The sequence below is a fragment of the Macaca thibetana genome, chromosome 2 (assembly GCF_024542745.1).
Source record: "Macaca thibetana thibetana isolate TM-01 chromosome 2, ASM2454274v1, whole genome shotgun sequence".
In the NCBI taxonomy this organism is placed as follows: domain Eukaryota; kingdom Metazoa; phylum Chordata; class Mammalia; order Primates; family Cercopithecidae; genus Macaca; species Macaca thibetana.
Window position 1 is genome coordinate 147,808,848 of NC_065579.1, and position 17,681 is coordinate 147,826,528.

A 17,681-nucleotide genomic window follows, 5' to 3' on the forward strand; every position below is an offset into this window, starting at 1 on the left:
AGGAGGGAAAGGGAAGGGACTCATACCGGGCCCAGGTGTCCCTCCCAGTCTCACCCTGCTCCTCCCTCCTCAGGAGCAGCCACAACCCTCATTTTTGTGTTCATCTTTAACTGCTTTTCTTTGGGTGTGACCTCTTATATTTGCATCCCAGAATGGGACGCTGTTTGGTTGGCTTGTTTTGGGTATTATGGAAACGGGGTCACTCAGCCTGTGCTGTTTTCTCCGTCTGCTCTGTGTGGTGAGGGGCACAGGGCGGCTGCTCGCAGGCATCGTCCTCGCAGCCTGTTTTGTGGTATTCTGCCGCGTTGGGCGCCTGCTCACCCATTCTCCTGCTGATGGACATGGAATTGTCACCTACCTGGGGCCATGATGAGCAAAGCTATGATGAGCATCCTGTGCATGCCTCTCAGTGGGCACCTTTAGATCCAGGGATGGTCTGCAGGGTCATGGGGTAGGATATATCTAGCTTTAGAAGATACAGCAAAACCGTCTTCCCAAGTGAAAGTCCCAGTTTACACTCCCAGCAGCTCAGCAGGAATGTGGAAGGGTCTGGCTGTGCCACATCCTCACCAATACTTGGCACTCTTTAGTTTTGCAAATCTAGTGGCATGAACTGGTTTTTCACTAGGTGGTTTTGCTTGTCTGCTTTTTTTTTCCCTTTAGAGACAGACAGGGTCTCGCTCTGTCACCCAAGCTGGGGTGTTGTGGTGCAATCAGAGCTCACTGTAACCTCAAGCTCCTAGGCTCAAACCATCCTCCTGCCTCAGCCTCCTGAGTAGCTGCGACTACAGATGGGCACCACCATGTCTGGCTAATTTTTTTTCAACATAGAGATGAGGTCTCTATGTTGCCCAAGCTGGTCTCAAACTCCTGGGTTCCAGTGATCCTCCCACCACAGCCTCTCAAAGTGTTGCGATTAAAGGCATGAGACACAGCACCCAGGCTCGTTGAGTCTCACCCTGTCACCCGGACTGGAGTGCAGTGGCTCGATCTCAGCTCGCTGCAACCTCCACCTCCTGGGTTCAAGTGATCCTCCCACCTCAGCTTCCCGAGTAGCTGGGATTACAGGCATGTGCCACCATGCCCAGCTAATTTTTGTTTTGCCATGTTGGCAAGGCTGGTCTCAAACTCAAACTCAAGTGATCTGCCCGCCTCGGCCTCCCAAAATGCTGGGATTACAGGCATGAGCCACCATGCCCAGCCTCATTGTGGTTTTAACTTACATATTCCTGAATGAGGCAGAACATCTTCCTCAAAAGTTATATATATTATTTTATTTACCAAGCACTAATACAGCGCTGGCTCTGCTACCTTCTACAGATGGGTGGGCTGAGGCTGGAGACGTGCCCAAGTTCCCCAGTGGGTAGGAGACCAGGCTGGGAGGCTAACCCCAGGAGTCTGGCTCCTCCAGTCTGTGGTCCTGACCCAGCCTCTGGGCTGCACTTCCCCTCCCTTCCCTGGCAAGCAAGACCGGAGAGGTTTCTTTCCTCATGGACTGCCGAGACACACATGTGGGCACAGATCCAGCCTCATGGCTAGTGAAGGCAGAGCAAGTCCTGACTGCTCTCTGAGCCTCAATTTCCTCATCTGTGAAATGGACCTGAGAGCTTGCAGAGCTGTGATGAGGGACACAGTGAGTGTGGACGCCATGGCTGACCTCAGGGAATGTTCATCAGCTCTTGTCTGTGCCACCTGTCACCAGCACCAGGGGCTGTCCCTGCTGTCTGCCTGTTCCTGCCCTTTTGCCACAAGGAAGACACTCCTCAAGGAGCTTCCTGCTCTGTGTTCAGGGTCCCCCGGGAGAGCCTAGGCCTCTCCTCTGAGGTCCAGCCCCGTGTCTCCAGCTGCATCTGGGGAAGTTCCAGGGCCACTGAACTCTGGGTGGCCAGGACCAAGCTCCTCGTTAACCAGGTACCTCCCCTCTTTTTCCCCGTCTCTGTGAAATGCGCCACATCCCCGAGGTTGCCCTACTGGGAACCTCCACGCTCCCCATGCCCCCTGCATCCCTCAGCCCAGTGGATTCTTCCCAAAAACATATTCCAGAATTTTCCACTTCCCTCCATCCCCATTCTGGGCTCCTCAGGAAGGAGCACCTCCTCTCTGCTCTGCCTGCTCTACTTGGTAACACCTTTTTGTCCACTAGCCACACAGCAGCAGCAAGAGCCATCACAGTGAGAATCTGTTCGTGTGACCCTCTCATTACACCCTGGAATCCCTTCTCCCATCATGAGCAACCGTGGATTCCAGGTGGCCTAGGTCTCAGCACCACACAGAAAATTCCAAGGCTTTTAGGAGACCAGAGAGCAGATTCGCTTCCTGTCCCTGGGCTAGGGGAAGATTTCATAAACAAGATGCTAAAAAAATAAATAAAGGAAAATATGAGTCAATTTGACTACATTAAAATTAGTTACTTTTGCTCATTAAAAGTTACAAATAATGAAAATAATGAGAAGTCAGGATCTAGAAAGAGATGGCTTATAACACATCTAATTGTCAAAGGATATGTATCCTGAATATATAAAGAACTCGCTAGAGTCAACAAGGAAAAGGCTGTGCCCCCACAGGAAGGTGGGGAGAAGACTCCACAGGTGGTTTGTGGGAGACAGAGGCGAGTGCCTCTTGCTAGGGATGGGCTGCATGAGGCAGGCTCTAGAGCCCCTGCGGGTCCCGTCTGGCCCCAGCAGCAGCTGCCCTCTGTTTAGCTCTGAGCTCCTGGTGTGACCTCACTGGGTCCTGACACTGCCCTCTGAGGAGGGACTGCAGCACCCCAAATGCAGATGGAGAAGTTGGAGGTGAGCAACCCAGAGGAGCTGAGATTGGAGCCAGGGTCTGTGGTTTTGGGGCTCCTGACCCCACATCAAATAGAGGGGAAGTGACTCAGCAGGCTGCTGGGCTCTTCCCTCTGGGTTTCCCCTGTTGGTTTAGCTTCTGTTTGCCTTCAGCAGCTCAGAGGGCTGGGGAGTCTGTAGAGTAGTGCAGGAGATTCTTAGGAACATGGTTCCATTTCAGTGGGGTCGGGAGAGGAACCTCTTTTGGCACCTTCCCATGCTCCTGCCCCCAGGGGCAGCTCTGGGGACTGTTCTGCATTTGCATGAGTCAGAGCTTTCTGCTAAAGTACACTCAGGACCTCCTTCCCCTTGAGGCAACCCCACTGCTGCTGGGTGAGGAGGAGATGGGGAGGATCCAGGCACCCCCAGCTCTGGGGGATGGCCCTCAGATCCCTGGCCACTGAGTTCAAAGCTAGTTGTGGGGGACATCTGGATTCCTGCTTGGGCCCACTTTGGAACCTGGCACCACCACTGCCAAATACTGCTAACCCATCCTTGTCTCACTTCTCCTGCTTCTGTCACCTCCTACCTGGAGGACATGGGGACCCTCAGTTGCCAGCTCAGTCCTCCCAACTCTGCTCTCCACACTGTGGTCCACAGGGATCTGATAGAGAGCTGGGGGGACCCTCTGCTCAGACCCTCTAGTGGCATCTTTTAACACATGAAATGCCTCCACACATGTGCACACATACACACGCACATATATTCAAATATACAAACACATACACTCATGCAAGCGCATACACATGAAAGCAGACACACACATTCAAGCACACAGTTGCACACACACGTGCGAGCACACACACAAGTGCACTCACACATGCAAGTACACATGCACACGCAGGCACACACATGCATATACTCCTAAACATGCAAGCACACACACTCACATGCAAGCACACACACTCACATGCAAGCACACACATGCACATCCACTCACACATGCAAGAACACACACACTTGGACTTGCTTCCCACCTCTCTCCTTCCCGTGCACACATGCCAGCCTCCCTGTCCCTTGGCACACTGGTTCATCCTCCCCCTTTGTCTGTGGCACTTCCACCCATTCTCCCACTTGGGAGACCCTGGGTGGCCCTCCTCCCTCTGACTTCCCATGTCACCATTTTATTGTCACTGCTCCCTCCCTTGTCCTCCCTGCTCATGGGGTCGGGGCCTTGTGCACTTTGTTGTCACCCTGCCTGTGGCCTGGCATGGAACAGATGCCCCCTGTGCCAGGTCGTGAGTGTGGAGCGCTATGGTCATCTCAGCTCATCCCCACATGCCCTTGTGGGGTCAAACTGTGAGCCTAGGCCCACAGGGAGCCGCTGACAGTAGGTGTGCCGACAAGATGCAGTCCCTGTTGCATTCCAGGAAGCCCACTCTGGCCACTGGGTGGAAAGGACATTGGGAGGTAGCATGGATGTGGGGAGACTGCTGACTATTGCAGAGGCCTGAAAAGAGGCGATGCCTAAGGTTGGTGCTCACGGACTCATCCTCCAACTCTGAGGTTTTTTTTTCTGGTCCTCCTCCCCACGCAAGTGGAGAAGGGCTCAGCCCAGCTGCAGGCATGCCAAAGAGAAGGCTCACCCAGCACCATTCTCTGCCCACCCCTGCTGCTGGTTCCAAGTGACAGAAACATGACTGGACTTAGGCTCCAAGAGGCATCTATTGGACTCAAGTGAGCAGCAGCTCAGACCTACAGGATCTTGGGCACAGCAGGGTTCTGCTGGCCGCTGGCTTGGTTCACGCCCACGCAGCCCTTCTGTACCTGGTGGCCTTGGCAGCTCCAAGCTTTTCTTTCCTCATAGGTCTAGGAAAGTTCCCAGAATGAAGCTTCGGTGAACCAGACTGGATCGCGTGGCCCCCTTGAACCCGTCACTGTAGCCTGATAGTTGGCTGGGATCAGGGACTTTTCCAGAGTGAGTAGGTGGAATTGGGAAAGTGGTTCCCCAAAGAAAATCCAGGTGCAGTTATCAAACAAGTGGGCCTGGATGCAGGACAGGTCAAACCCACCAGGAGCCACTGCAGCCCCGATGTGCACCTGGACAGCCAGCACAGCCCATCCACTGTCCACCCTCCCCCACATCCAGCTGGGACCAAATGCTCAGCATGCACCAGGCAGGAATCCACGTTTTTACCCGCTGAGCTCCTCTATGAGGTGGGCAGACTGCTGTCCCCCATCTACACATATGGACACAGCAGCAAGTCAGGGGCTGACCTGACCAAGGCCACAGCCAGGTGGTGGCGGGGCCCAGTTTCCAGAGCAAGCAGTGTGGCTCCCCTGTGGGCACTGCAACCCATGCTCAGCCATGTGGTCCAGCGGGTAGTGTGGAGATGCCTGCACTCAGGACCCTGTGGGGCCAACAGGCCACCTTACAGCCGTGTCTCCCTGGTACCCAGTGCTCTCTGCACACTGTGCTGTTGCTCCAAAGACACCTCCACACCAGACCTTTCCTCATGCTGTGCTCCTCGCCAAGAGGGCCCCAACCTGGCCCTTTCCTCGTTCTTTATTTTTATTTTATTTTATTTTATTTTATTTTTTCTTTTGTAGAGATGGGGGGCTCTCCCTATCTTGGCCAGGCTGGTCTCGAACTCTTGGACTCAAGTGATTCTCCTGCCTCAGCCTCCCAAAGTGCTGGGATTAAGACGTAAGCCACTGTGCCTGGCCACCATTCATTTTTCAAGGCCCAAGCTCCTTCTTCCCTCCTCCAGGAAGCCTCTCTGCAGTCCCCACCCCACCCCAGGAGCCCTCCTTGGCTTCCTTTCCCTTTGACCACTCTGGGCTCAGGTCTGTCACCACCCCACTCCCAGCCTAGAGACAAAATCAGGTCAACGTCAATACTTTATTGCACAAAAGACAGAGTAGCAGAGTCCCTCCCCCTGTCCCCTACCTGCCCACACACATGCAAACAATCACTGGAGCACTGGGGGGACTTGACACTGCCTCCTCCTGGGGCTGCAAACTCCGATGACTTCAGCGGCCAAGTGGTTGATGGAGGTAAATAGTGAGACAGGCTGAATGCCAGAGCAGGCGAGGGCTGCAGCAGCAGTGAGCAGTGGAATGCATGCACATGTTATTGGGAGAGTGTGGAGTGAACAAGACCTTTCAGTGTGAATATCCCAGCCAGCAGGCCTCCAGTTTGCAGTCCCTGGCTCAGTCCAGTTCCTACCACTCCCAGAATGCTGCTTGTCACCCTGGGGGGTCACAGGTCACCAAAGATGTCCCCAAGCATGGGAGCCCTCTCCAGGACCACAGCCTCTGGAAAAGCCATCCCTGGCACCCTCTTTATAAGGCCTAGCAGCCCTTGTTCCTCACTGACCTGCCAAGAAGCAGGGCAGCAAGAGATCAGCCTCCTGCTTCCCTGGAGATGAGGGAAGCAGCCCGTTTTCTCATTGTGCTAAAAACACCTGGGCTAAAGTGGGGAAGCTGGGTTTCCCTCCCCCTTTCCTGATGTAATGGGACAGCACCCCTCTTTGTCTACCATATGGGGTCAGGAGAGGCCAGCTGTGAAACAGAAGATTGAAATGTAATCCAGGGTCTCAACATACAATACCCCAAACTTTCAAGATCCAATAAAAAAAATCACCTGTCATAGCAAGAACCAGAGAAATGTCAATTGTACCAGAAAATACAATCAGCATACACCAATACTGGTATATGTTGAACAGGAAGGACTATCAGGATTATCTGATGAGGCTTTTAAAGCAGCCATCATAAAGGTGCTTTGATGAGCAATTATGAACATGCTTGAAACAAATGAAAATAAAGAATGTCTCAGCAAGGAAACAGAAGTTATAAATAGAACCAAATGGGCATTTTAGAATTTTTAAAACACATACAATAATCAGAATAAAAACTTAATGGATAACTCCAAAGCAGAACAGAGGGTCAAAGGAAAGATGTAGTGAACCTGGAGATAGAGCAATAGAAACCACCAAGTCTGAAACCGAGAGAAAATAGACTAGGGGTGGGAGAAGAGTTATCTGAGAGATAACAAAAGATCTAACATTCATGTCATCTAATTGCCAGGAGGAGAAGAGAAAGAGGACAAAGCTGAAAAAATATTGAAGAAGTAATCTCCTAAACTTGGCAAAAGACATAAATGTAAGGATTCAAGAAGCTGAATGAACTCCAAACATTATAAATCCAAAGGAATCCCCACCAAGACATATCACAGTCAGACTTCCAAAAGCTAAACAACAATGACAAACCCCAATTTTGAAAGCCGCCACATAACCACCTTCCAAACAACATGGATTTCTCATCAGAAAGCACGGAGGCAAGAAATAAGTGGAGCATTTTTAAGTGCCGTAAGAAAAGAGCTGTCAACCATAAATTCTATACCCAGTGAAACTATCCCTCAGGAATGAGGGGGAATCAAGACCTTTTCAGGTGAAGGACAAAGTTTGTTGCCAGCAAACCTGCTATGAAAGGAGGGCCAAAGGAATTTCTTCTCATGGAAAGAAAGTGATAATGGAGGAATCTTGAGACATCAGGAAGAAAGCACAATGGAAAGAACAAAACTATGGGTAAATAAAACGGACCCCTTCTCTGAAGGTTTCTAAGTTACATTTGATGGTTGAAGCAAAAATTATAGCATTGTTGAATGTCTCAATGTATGTAGAAAAAATATTTAAGATAATTATATTATAAGTGGAAGAGGAAAAGGGACACAAAGACAGGTAAGTTTTCTACACGTCACTTGAAATGGTAAAATGTTGATGGCAGTAGACCGTGATAAGTACATATGTATAATGCAATATGGCAGCCACTAGAAATCTATACAAAGATATACACTAAAAGCACTGTACATAAACCAAAATAGATGCTTAAATATGTCTAAGTAACACACGGCAAGGCAGAAAAAAGAAAATAGAGAAACACCACCAACAACAAACACAGGAACAAACAAAGCAACAAATAAAACAGCAGACTGAAGCTATATCAGTAATTACAGAAAATGTAAATGGCATAATTCCATTTATATAACATTTTTGAAATAACAAAATCACAGAGATTGAGAGGAGATTGGTGACTGCCAGGTGCTGGGGTGGTGGGGTGATTGTCACTGTGAAGGGGAGTACCAGGGGGTCTCCGTGGAGAGGGAACAGTTCTGTATCCTGGTTACACAGACAGGAACATGGATCTCCATGTGTGATAAAGTGACACAGGGCTTGACACCCTTGTCACACCAGTGCCAATGTCCCTTTTCTGATGTGTGGTGGTTATGTAGAATGTGATCATTGGGGGAGATTGGGTGAAGGGTACACAGGCTTCTCTCTCTACTCTTTCCAACTTCCTGTGAATCTGTAATTGTTACAGATTATCATTATTTCAACATAAAAAAGTTTAAAAAATACCTGTGCTGTTGCTCTTACACCAGCATCAACTCCACTGTTGGCATTTCCTCTTGGGCAGAACCAGCGCCCTGTGCACCCCCACAGAGCTCACCGGCCAGCAGGCCTCTGGGGGCCATACCCAGCAGAGGCCATCACAGCAATCCTGGGCCGGGCTGCCTGGCCCCAGCTCCCAGAGCCATCTCCTCCTTCTCCAGGCCTCAGAGCTCATATCGCCTCTTCAGAGGAGCCCCTGATTCCCTGATGGAAAATGCACCCCAGTCCCATTCAATCAACTGATAGTCTCTGGTTCATTCAGCTGCTTATTATCCAGCCCCACAAACAGCAGCTTGGCAAGCCAGGGAGCCCATCTTCTCAGGGGCACAGAGTCTGGTGCCAGGCAAAGCATCCATCAGGGGCTGTGGGGGTACAGTCGCTATCAGTTGCGGCAGCATCACAAGTCACCCTAAAATGTAGTGGCTTCGGCCAATAGCTGCCTTTCTCTCTCATGGTCTCTGCGGGGAATTCAGAGAGGACAGTGGGAAAGGCTGGTCTCTGTCCCAGTGTCTGAGGCCTCAGTTGGGACTTGCACAGGCTGCAGCTCCTCACCTATCTGGCAAGACTTCCCCGGGGCAGGGCTCTTTGGCAGCTCTGTCTAGCTCTGTGGGGCCTTTCCACAGCCTCTGCAGCATGATGGCTTCAGGGCAGCCGGCCTTCTTATGTGTCCATGCACAGCTCCCATCCAGGGGGGCAGGGAGAGGGAAGGCAGAGGAGGAGAAGTGGGGGTTTGGAGCTCAGAAGCCTGCAGGGCACCACCGCTGGGCTATGCTGCATCAGGCAGATTGGTGACAAGCCCCATGGCTCTCCAGGGAACAGAGCACAGCCCCCACCTCTGGCAGGGGTGTCAGGCCCACTGTGCATTGCAAAGCCCTGCAGGATGGGTGTGCAGGGGAGGCAGTCTTTGGAAAACACAATCTGCCACCTGGCCAGCAACAGGCTGGCCTCCAGGGGCCTGAGCTGCTAGCCTTGGATTCCAGCCCCAGCTACAGAGAGCCCGCTGGGAGCCTCCTACTCACCCTCAGCCCCATGCATGCCTCTTTGCAGCAGCCTGCACTATTGACGGGTCGGTGCATGGGTGGGAGTGGAGATGGAAAGGGAGGGCGGGAGTTTGGGGACCTTTTCTAACCACCATACCATCCTCTGCCTCAGCCCTATGGGGCAACCCTGGCCCAGTGGGGAATGCCACCATGGCAGCTGGGGGCTCATCTGAAAGAGCACAGGGTTTGAAGGCAGCAACATGGGGTCTCCTCCCGACACCATCCCTCAGTGCCTTTTCGGGACCACACCACAAATCACGTGGCCCTGGGGTCTCTGTGAGGACCAGAGCAAAGACATGTGAAGGGCCAGCCCTGTGCCAGGTTCCCCAAGGCATCTTGACCACCGGGTGGGTGGGGAGGGGCCGTGACTGCCCCCTTTACACGGATGAGGAAACCAAGGCATGAAGAAGTGACAGGCCCCAGGGCCACACTTGGCAACTGCTCTGGACAGCCAGATGGAGCCACAGAGGCCCCCGGAGGAAGCAGAGAGGCGCCCTCCCTCTGCCAACCTCTTCCTATCCTACCCCCACGCTCCATCACGGGGGTGCTTTGTGCTTTCCCCGGTTCACCACAAGCTTTGCACATGATGCTTGTTCTGCTCCTCTGTTCTGGAGAGAGAGGGAACAACGTACTTCCCCTGAGGTCACCCTGCTGACCTTCCTTCAGCCCCCTCGCAGGCTCCTCCTCTTCTGGGAAGCCTGCCCTGAAGCACCCGCCCACCCGGCCTCTGTCGGGAGCAGCTGCAGCTCACCACGGGGCATCACCGCGGTCCTCGGCCTGCGTCAGAAGCAGAGGTGTCCCGAGGCCCTGGTGTTGCCAGCACGGTCTGCATTCCACAGAAAATGCGCAGACAGAACCAGCCCAGCTCTCCTGTGCCCTCAGAAGTCCAGGCCAACTGGGCCGCCTGCCCTTCCTGGGCACCTGGTGTGCCAGGTACCAGCCCCAGGGATGCAGGCCCACTGAAAAGGGGGCAGCAGAGCAGCAAAGGGAGGGGTTGGACCTGAACACCCAGCTCCAAGCCCCATGGCCTGGAGACCCCATCCAGATGGCAGAGCTTTTTGGGCTCAAGGAACAAACACCAAAATGACATTTAAAATATTTAACAGCCAAAGCTAGGTGCAGTGGCATGCAACTGCAGTCTCAGCTACTCGGGAGGCTGAGGTGAGAGGATCACTTGAATCCAGGAGGTTGACTCCAGCCTGGGCAACACAGTGTGACTCCATCTTTAAAAACTGAAAAATACGTGTATGTTTAACAGCCAATCAGAGTAGACACCGGACATAAACCATGGGCAGGACAGCACTAGAAGAAGCTGGCTGAAACCCAGCTTTGTTTCATCCCAAGGGACATTCATCCATGTGCTTCCCTGTCTGGCTTCAGGCAGGACTGAATCCAGGGGCTCCCATAATGTCACCAGGCATCTATTTCTTGGTTTCACCTTCCTCTGTGTGCATTCCCAGGTGTGGTGTCCCTATCTGACCCTTTGCTGCAGCCACTAGGAGGAAAATATAAGAGATTTTTCCCAACCTGGAACAGATGCTAGCAGTCTCCCCTGACTTACAGCTGTACTCACCTCTCAACTTCACACTATAAGGTGGGGATGGTGTGGGGACAACTGCTCTGATATCACAGCCACCACCGCCCCAAGTACCCTTTACCCTACAAGTTGCCTGGCCCTTTTTTTTTTTTTTTTTAAAGATGTGTTAATTATTAAAATATATGCTCATTGTAAAACAAAATCCAAGAAGTGCATAAAAGGATACAATGAAGTCGGCCTCCCTCCAGCACCTGCCTCCAGCTCACCAGAGCAAAAACTGATATGGGTGTCTCCTGTGTCCATGAAGAGATGTATACACTGTGTCCAACATGCAGACACAGAGGGACATCCTGCCTCTCTGTTTGCAAAAAAGATACAAACTAAGAGCTGCTTTTAGATAGACCTCTCTCTCTCCTCCCTTCTTTCCTTCCTTTTTCCTTTCCCTTCTCCCTCCCTCCTTGTTTCCTTTACATACAATGAAGTCCCCAATCCTTAGGCACACAGGTCAATGAATGCATCTTTACACTTCTACACAAATACATGTGTAATCTCCACAAAACAAAGGTTCTTCTGACCCCACCTCTCACCCCTCAGAGAACCCCTATCAGACTCCTTCACCATAGGTTAGTTTTGCCTGTCTTTGAACTTCATATAAACAGACCCATCCAGTACCATGGCAGGCCTCCCATGAGTCACATCTCTATAATCCCCCGCTTAAGCGTGTGACTGGCTTCTAAGCAATAGATTAGGCAAATGTGAAGGCATGTCCCTCTCATGATTATGTTATACATGCAAGAGATCCCTTTGCTGGCAATGGAGGGTCTGTGAGCAAGTCTCCAGGCAGAGGATGGCTGGTGGCCTCTAGCTGAGCTGATAGCAAAAAGACAGCCCATCGGTCCTCCAGCAAGATAATGAATTCTGCCAATATCCAGGTGAACTTGAATGAGGAGCCTGAGCTGCAGAGAGGAAGCCAGGCTGGCCACATCTGGAAGGCAGTCTTGGACCCCGCTGCACTACACCAGAGCTCCGACCCACGGAAAGTGGGGGACAGACATGCATTGCTGCAAGCGAGTTTGTGGTTATTAGTTAGGAGGCAGTAGATAGCTAATACAACCGTGAATTCTTCTGTATCTACCTCTGTCTCTCACTATGAGATGTCTGAGAGATCCATCCATGTTGCTACAGGGAGCTCGAGTGTGTTCTTTTTCGTGATGCTGTAGTATTTCATCGTATGAATAAACTACAACTTAACCATTCTACTTTCCATGAGCACTTGGGTTATTTTAACCTTGTGGCTGTGATGAGTAAGGCTCTATGAACATTCTTGTGCGTACTATTTAGAGGACATACATATTCATTCTCTTGGGTATTAACTCAGGAGTAAGATTGCTGCATCGCGGTGTAGGCGGATGTTTAACTTTATAAGGAACTGCCAAGCCATTTTCCGAAGCAACTGTCATCCTTTCATACTCCTCACAGCAGCAGTGAGCCCCCGGGGGTTGCTCCTTCTCCCTGACGTTGGGTATTGCCTGTCCTTTCACCTCAGCCATTGCTTGGATGTAGAAGCACTTCTTGGTGGTTTCAGTTTGCAGTTCCCTGGTTAGTCGTGATGATGTGGAACCGTTTTTTTCATATGCTTACTGGTCTCCCTGGAGGATTTTCTAATATTACTTTCTTAGCGGTAGGGTTTTTGTTGTTGTTGTTTTTTATCTGACCTTTAACCCTGAAACGGAGAATTTCAGGGAAAGAGAAATTCTCCTTGTAAGGTGGGCTTTGCTGGAGCCTCTCATGGAGACACAGGGGGTGCCTCACCTCATCTTGGCCTGGCAAGCCCCTCAGCAGAGGACCTTGCTAAGCTACACCAGAGCTTGGACCCATGGAAAGCTGAGAACAGAATGATGGGGACAGAAAGAGCTGGGCTGGAAGGAGAAAGCCCAGGTCCCAGTAACTGTGGTTAAGCCTCTAGATGCAGCTGGCCTGAAGCTCACTCCTGGACTTCTGAAGTCTACACATTCGTTGCGGTAGTCAGTTTCAGTGAGGGTTCTGTCACTTGTGCAGGAGGGGGTGACCGACACTGAGCCTCTGTCCAGCATGCTGACATTTGGAGGGCCCCCAAGCTCTGCAGCATGGGAAAGGGTAGAGGGGAGCTCTGCCTCCCAGGCGCTCCCCCATCCCTCCCACTGCTGGTCTGCACCCCACTTCATTACTGAGTGTGTTTTGAGGCTGAATAACCATGTAATTGGTTTGTCCATTTCATAGTCAAACTTCGGCAAATACGTTTTTCATAATTAGTTGATGTTTATTTAGCGGGAATAACCAGCCCATTAAATTTAATGAGGCAGGATATCACATGAGGGGGAAGTGTTTTTCCTTATGGAGAACCGGTTTGGGCGGTGCTGGTCCCAGGGCCAGGGCAATGAGGTGGCTCACCTATGTGTGGGTGTCTCTCCTGGGAGAGGAGAGGAGGAGTGCAGGGAACCGCAGCCCCTGTCCCAGCCTGCTTCGGGCTGTCCCATCCCCTCTGCTTTTTCTGCATTGTGTACCACCCTATAGAACCTGTTTTTGATCTGGTCTGTCTCCCCCACTGATCTCTAAGCTCAGAGGACAGGGCTTTTCCCTCTGTGTTGCTCATGCTCTATCTTCAGTATATGAACACAAAGGGTGAATAAACAACGGAGACCCCTCCTGCGGCTGCCACTCCCATGGCTTTAGGGGCCTCCCTCCGGCACACAGTGGCCTCCTGCCTTGTCCCTCCTCCCCCTTCTCCTCCTCTGCAGGGTTTATCCCCTTGCCTCTCCCTGCTTGGCAGGCAGGGAAAGCACCTTACTCAAGGAGATCCAGGCTCGGCCTGGGGGCTGAAGAGCTGGGCCCAGGTAGCACCCAATGAAGATTCCAGATGTGTTGGAAGAGTGGACCCTGCCTGGCCACGACCGGACAGGCCCAGACTGTGGAAGACCACGTCCAACATCTACATTCAGGAGGCTTCTAGCCTGGGGGTAATAAGCAAAATTCAGATTAATGTAGAAAAACAGAAAATACAGTCAATTATAAAACAAAAACCAAAACATCCATAATCCTATCCCCAGATAAAAGCATAACATTTTAATGTATAACGCTCTTGACCTTTTTCTCTGGGCATCTACATATTTTTACATATGCATAGGTAAGATTTTTTTCATCTAAAGAATGAGTTTGTACAGTGCCTGCTACTTTAAATGGAGTGGAGAGAGTGCCATGTGAATACACTCAGTATCCCTATTCTTAGAGGCTTTAGAGTTATCTTATGGAGGTACCACATTTTATTTCATCCCCTATTGTTGGGCATTTAGGTTTTTTCCAATATTTTGACACTATTATAAACACTAGTGGCACACACTTGTAGTCCCAGCTTCTTGGGAGGATGAGACAAGAGGATTGCTTAAGCGCAGGGGGTCAAGACTGCAGCGAGCTAGGATCAAGGCAGTGCACTCCAGCCTGGATGACAGAGTGAGATACTGGCTCTAAACAACAAAAGAACTCCCACTCCCTGAAAAATGCATGAACAAAGCAGCCCCTTCACCTGGCTAGCACCGGCTCAGCCCTCTAACCTCACATGACCGGGGCCAGGGGTTCCCAATTCCCGGGCTGTGGACCAGTACCAGTCCCTGACCTGTTAGGAACAGGGGCGGCGGGCGGCGAGCATTCCCTGAGCTCCGCCTCCTGTCAGATCAGAGGCAGCATTAGATTCTCATAGGAGTACAAACTCTATTGTAAACTGCACATGTGAGGGATCTAGGTTGCATATTCCTTATGAAAATCTAGCTCATGCCCAGTAACCCGAGGGAAAACAGTTTCATACTGAAACCATTCCCCACCGCCTCAACCCCATCCATGCGAAATTTGTCTTCTATAAAACTGGTCCCTTGTGCCAAAAAGGCTGGGGACCACTGACCTAGGCCAAGCTCCAAGGCCCTGAGCTTGGGGGCCTTACCACAATTGATGGCAAATGCCACCTTTCCTGCTAGACCCTAAGCCCATGAGGAAACAGACTGGTATCACTACTGCTTGGAGGGCACCTAGGATAGAAAGGGGAGAGCGATGTTAGTTCCCTGTGTGCCCTGAGCAGCCGACTCAGAGATGAACCTGCAGGGCAGTTCTCAGGAGGTACCAGGGTCCACACCCACATGATGAGGGAGGGGGCAGTGGGCAGAGGGCGGGCTGGGCTAGCTCCCAAGTTGGGACCCCCTTCCAAGTCACTCCCAGTGAAGACACCCTTTACAACCCACCCCATCACCAGGCAAGGGATGAAGCTCCTGGCCCCTAGGGTGTGATTGTTGGTAAAGTGGCTCTCAGCAGCCAAGGCCTCCCTGGAGGGCAGACTTGCCCTATGTTCCCAACTCCATGAGCGTTCAACTCCCTTAGGGGATGGTGCCTGTACTTTTCCCCACTTTACAGATGAGAAAACAGACTTACATGCTCAGGAGTGGCTCAAGGCTTGGATGCTCCGGCTCCAGGGCGGGTGCGTCAGGGCTATGTGTGAACAAAGGGAGGAGGCAGTGAGCAGACATCAGGATGAGCGCCCAGGACACAGGACCTGCACACATGCTTCCTTCCTTAGGATTGGTTCTTAGCGTTAGAATTGCTGTGCAAACGGTGTAGACATTGCCAAATCTCCAATGATGATTCCGGACTGGGCTACTGCTTTTTCCATTCTGCCAGTTTTGGCTTCCTGTATTTTGAAGCTCTTTGTTAGGTGCACCCATGTTTTATTTTGGGGTTCTAAGTCTTCCTGTGAGCTGTCCCTTCTGTTATTTAAAATGTCCCCTTTTGTTGCCTATAATGCTTCCTGTCTCAGTCTGCTCAGTCTGATACTAAGACAACCATTTCAGCTTTCTTACAGTTTGCAGGACTTTTTCTATTCCTTTCTTGTCAATCAACTTGTGCTCTCATAATTAAGGCGATGTCTCTTGTAAATAGCAAACAGAGGGATGTTGTGGGGTTTGTTTTGCTTGCTTTTGTGAGTTTGCACACTCTGAAAGGCTTCTGATGCATTTCACCCAATGAGGCCTCCCAGGAGGTCTCAGTGATTCACCTCCCGTGGCAGCACCACTGTGACCACTCTGCACCTTCCTGGGTGCTCCTACTCCCCTCCCAGTCAACTGACTCTGGGCATCTCGGCCACATCTGCACCTGCGGGGGTGGCAGTGCCATGGGAGGGTGAGGTGCAGCGAGAGGCTGAGGCAGGACCAGTTTCTCCCACCTCACCTGGACTGTTGTTCCAGGGCTCACAGCCACCTTGCTGGTGGTGCCTGGCTTAGATCCTGACCTGGGGTCACAGGACTTCCCCAGGCCAGTAATGATGTGGGAAGGAACAAACTTCAGCCATTTCTGCCAGCGGCCACCTTTCCCATCTGGAGAGGCAAGGGGAATGGATTGGCTCCTCAGCTGGGTCCCTGGAGCTGAGCAGAGCAAGACTCTGGGTGTCAGAGCCCTGCCTGGCACACAGGCAGGGCCCTGACTCCAACAGCAGGCACAGTTTGGTACTAGGCACAGGACTCTAGAGCCAGGTGACTCCAAGCCCAGCCCTGGCTCTTAGACTGCGTGATCTTGGGCAAATCACTCACACTCTGTCCACAGTTTCCCCACTTATAAAATGAGGATAAGAGCAGTATCTACTTCACAAGGTCATGTGAAACCTTAACCAAGTAAATATTTATAAAGGGCTCAGCACAGTACCTGGCACATGGTAAAGGTCTGATAAATGCTCAGTTTGATTATTGGCACTATTCTCTGTAGGCTGTCCTGTTGACACAAGGAATAAAGGTGCATAGGGACATGCACACACCTGCCATTCCAGCTACATCTCACATGCCCACCTGAGCATAGGCACACATGCAGGCACACACACCACTCAGCACAGCCCACATGGTCCCACTAAGGCACCTTCCTGGGCCTTTTCCTCAGACCCATTCCTCTACCACAGGGGGTGGCCGGCAGCAGCCGGCTTTCCGCCATGGAAGGCACTACCTATGGCTAAGGGCAGAACGAAGCCAGGGCATTTCCACCTCCTCTGTCATGGGCAGCCCTCTCACAGCTGCTGTGACTCCTTAGAGGCCCCAGCTTCCCTGTGCAGGGCCCCTGCGGTGCCAGCTTCCATTGGGTGATCCTGCCTCTTCCCTCTGTCTCTGCAGCCCCAGGTGGCAGGAGGTCCTATGGCTGCTGATCTGAGTTATCTCTCACACTATCCCATCTGGGTTTTTAGTTCCTCCATCTCCTTTGTGACCAATCCCTTGCATTCAACTCTCCCTGCTCAAAAGCGAGGGTGCTATCTTCCTGGTTGGACCCTGAATGATACAACCAATGTCGTCACCAAGAATGCCCCTGCAACTGGTGGGATGAGTATTAATACTCCCGCTTAACGGTCACTCAGCCGGGGCACGAGCCTGCAGCATCTTCCTCTAGGTGCACACCCTGCTGGACACACTCCTCACCCGTGAATTTCTCTCTCAGACCTGACCTCCTACCACACACAGCCACATGGAGGTACTGAGGTGTAGGTACACATGAGAACACACAAACATTCACACTCCCACGCAGTGTTACAGATGGCCCTGGGGACACACACACAGTCTCCAGTAGGGGAGGGGCAAAGATCTGGCTCTGAGGAAGTGGAGAAATGGCTGATATCCAGGCTGGGAAGAGCCCGTGAGCATCCGTAGGTGCTGAGCATGACTGGCTGGCTGTGCGCAAACTCAAGTACACATGCACAGACATGAACACACACAGATGGACAGGTACACACACCTATGCACATGCTTGCACATGTGTGCTGGCGCACCATGCACTCACATGTGTGCACACACATGGATACACACGCAGGATGGACATGTGCACACAGACCCAT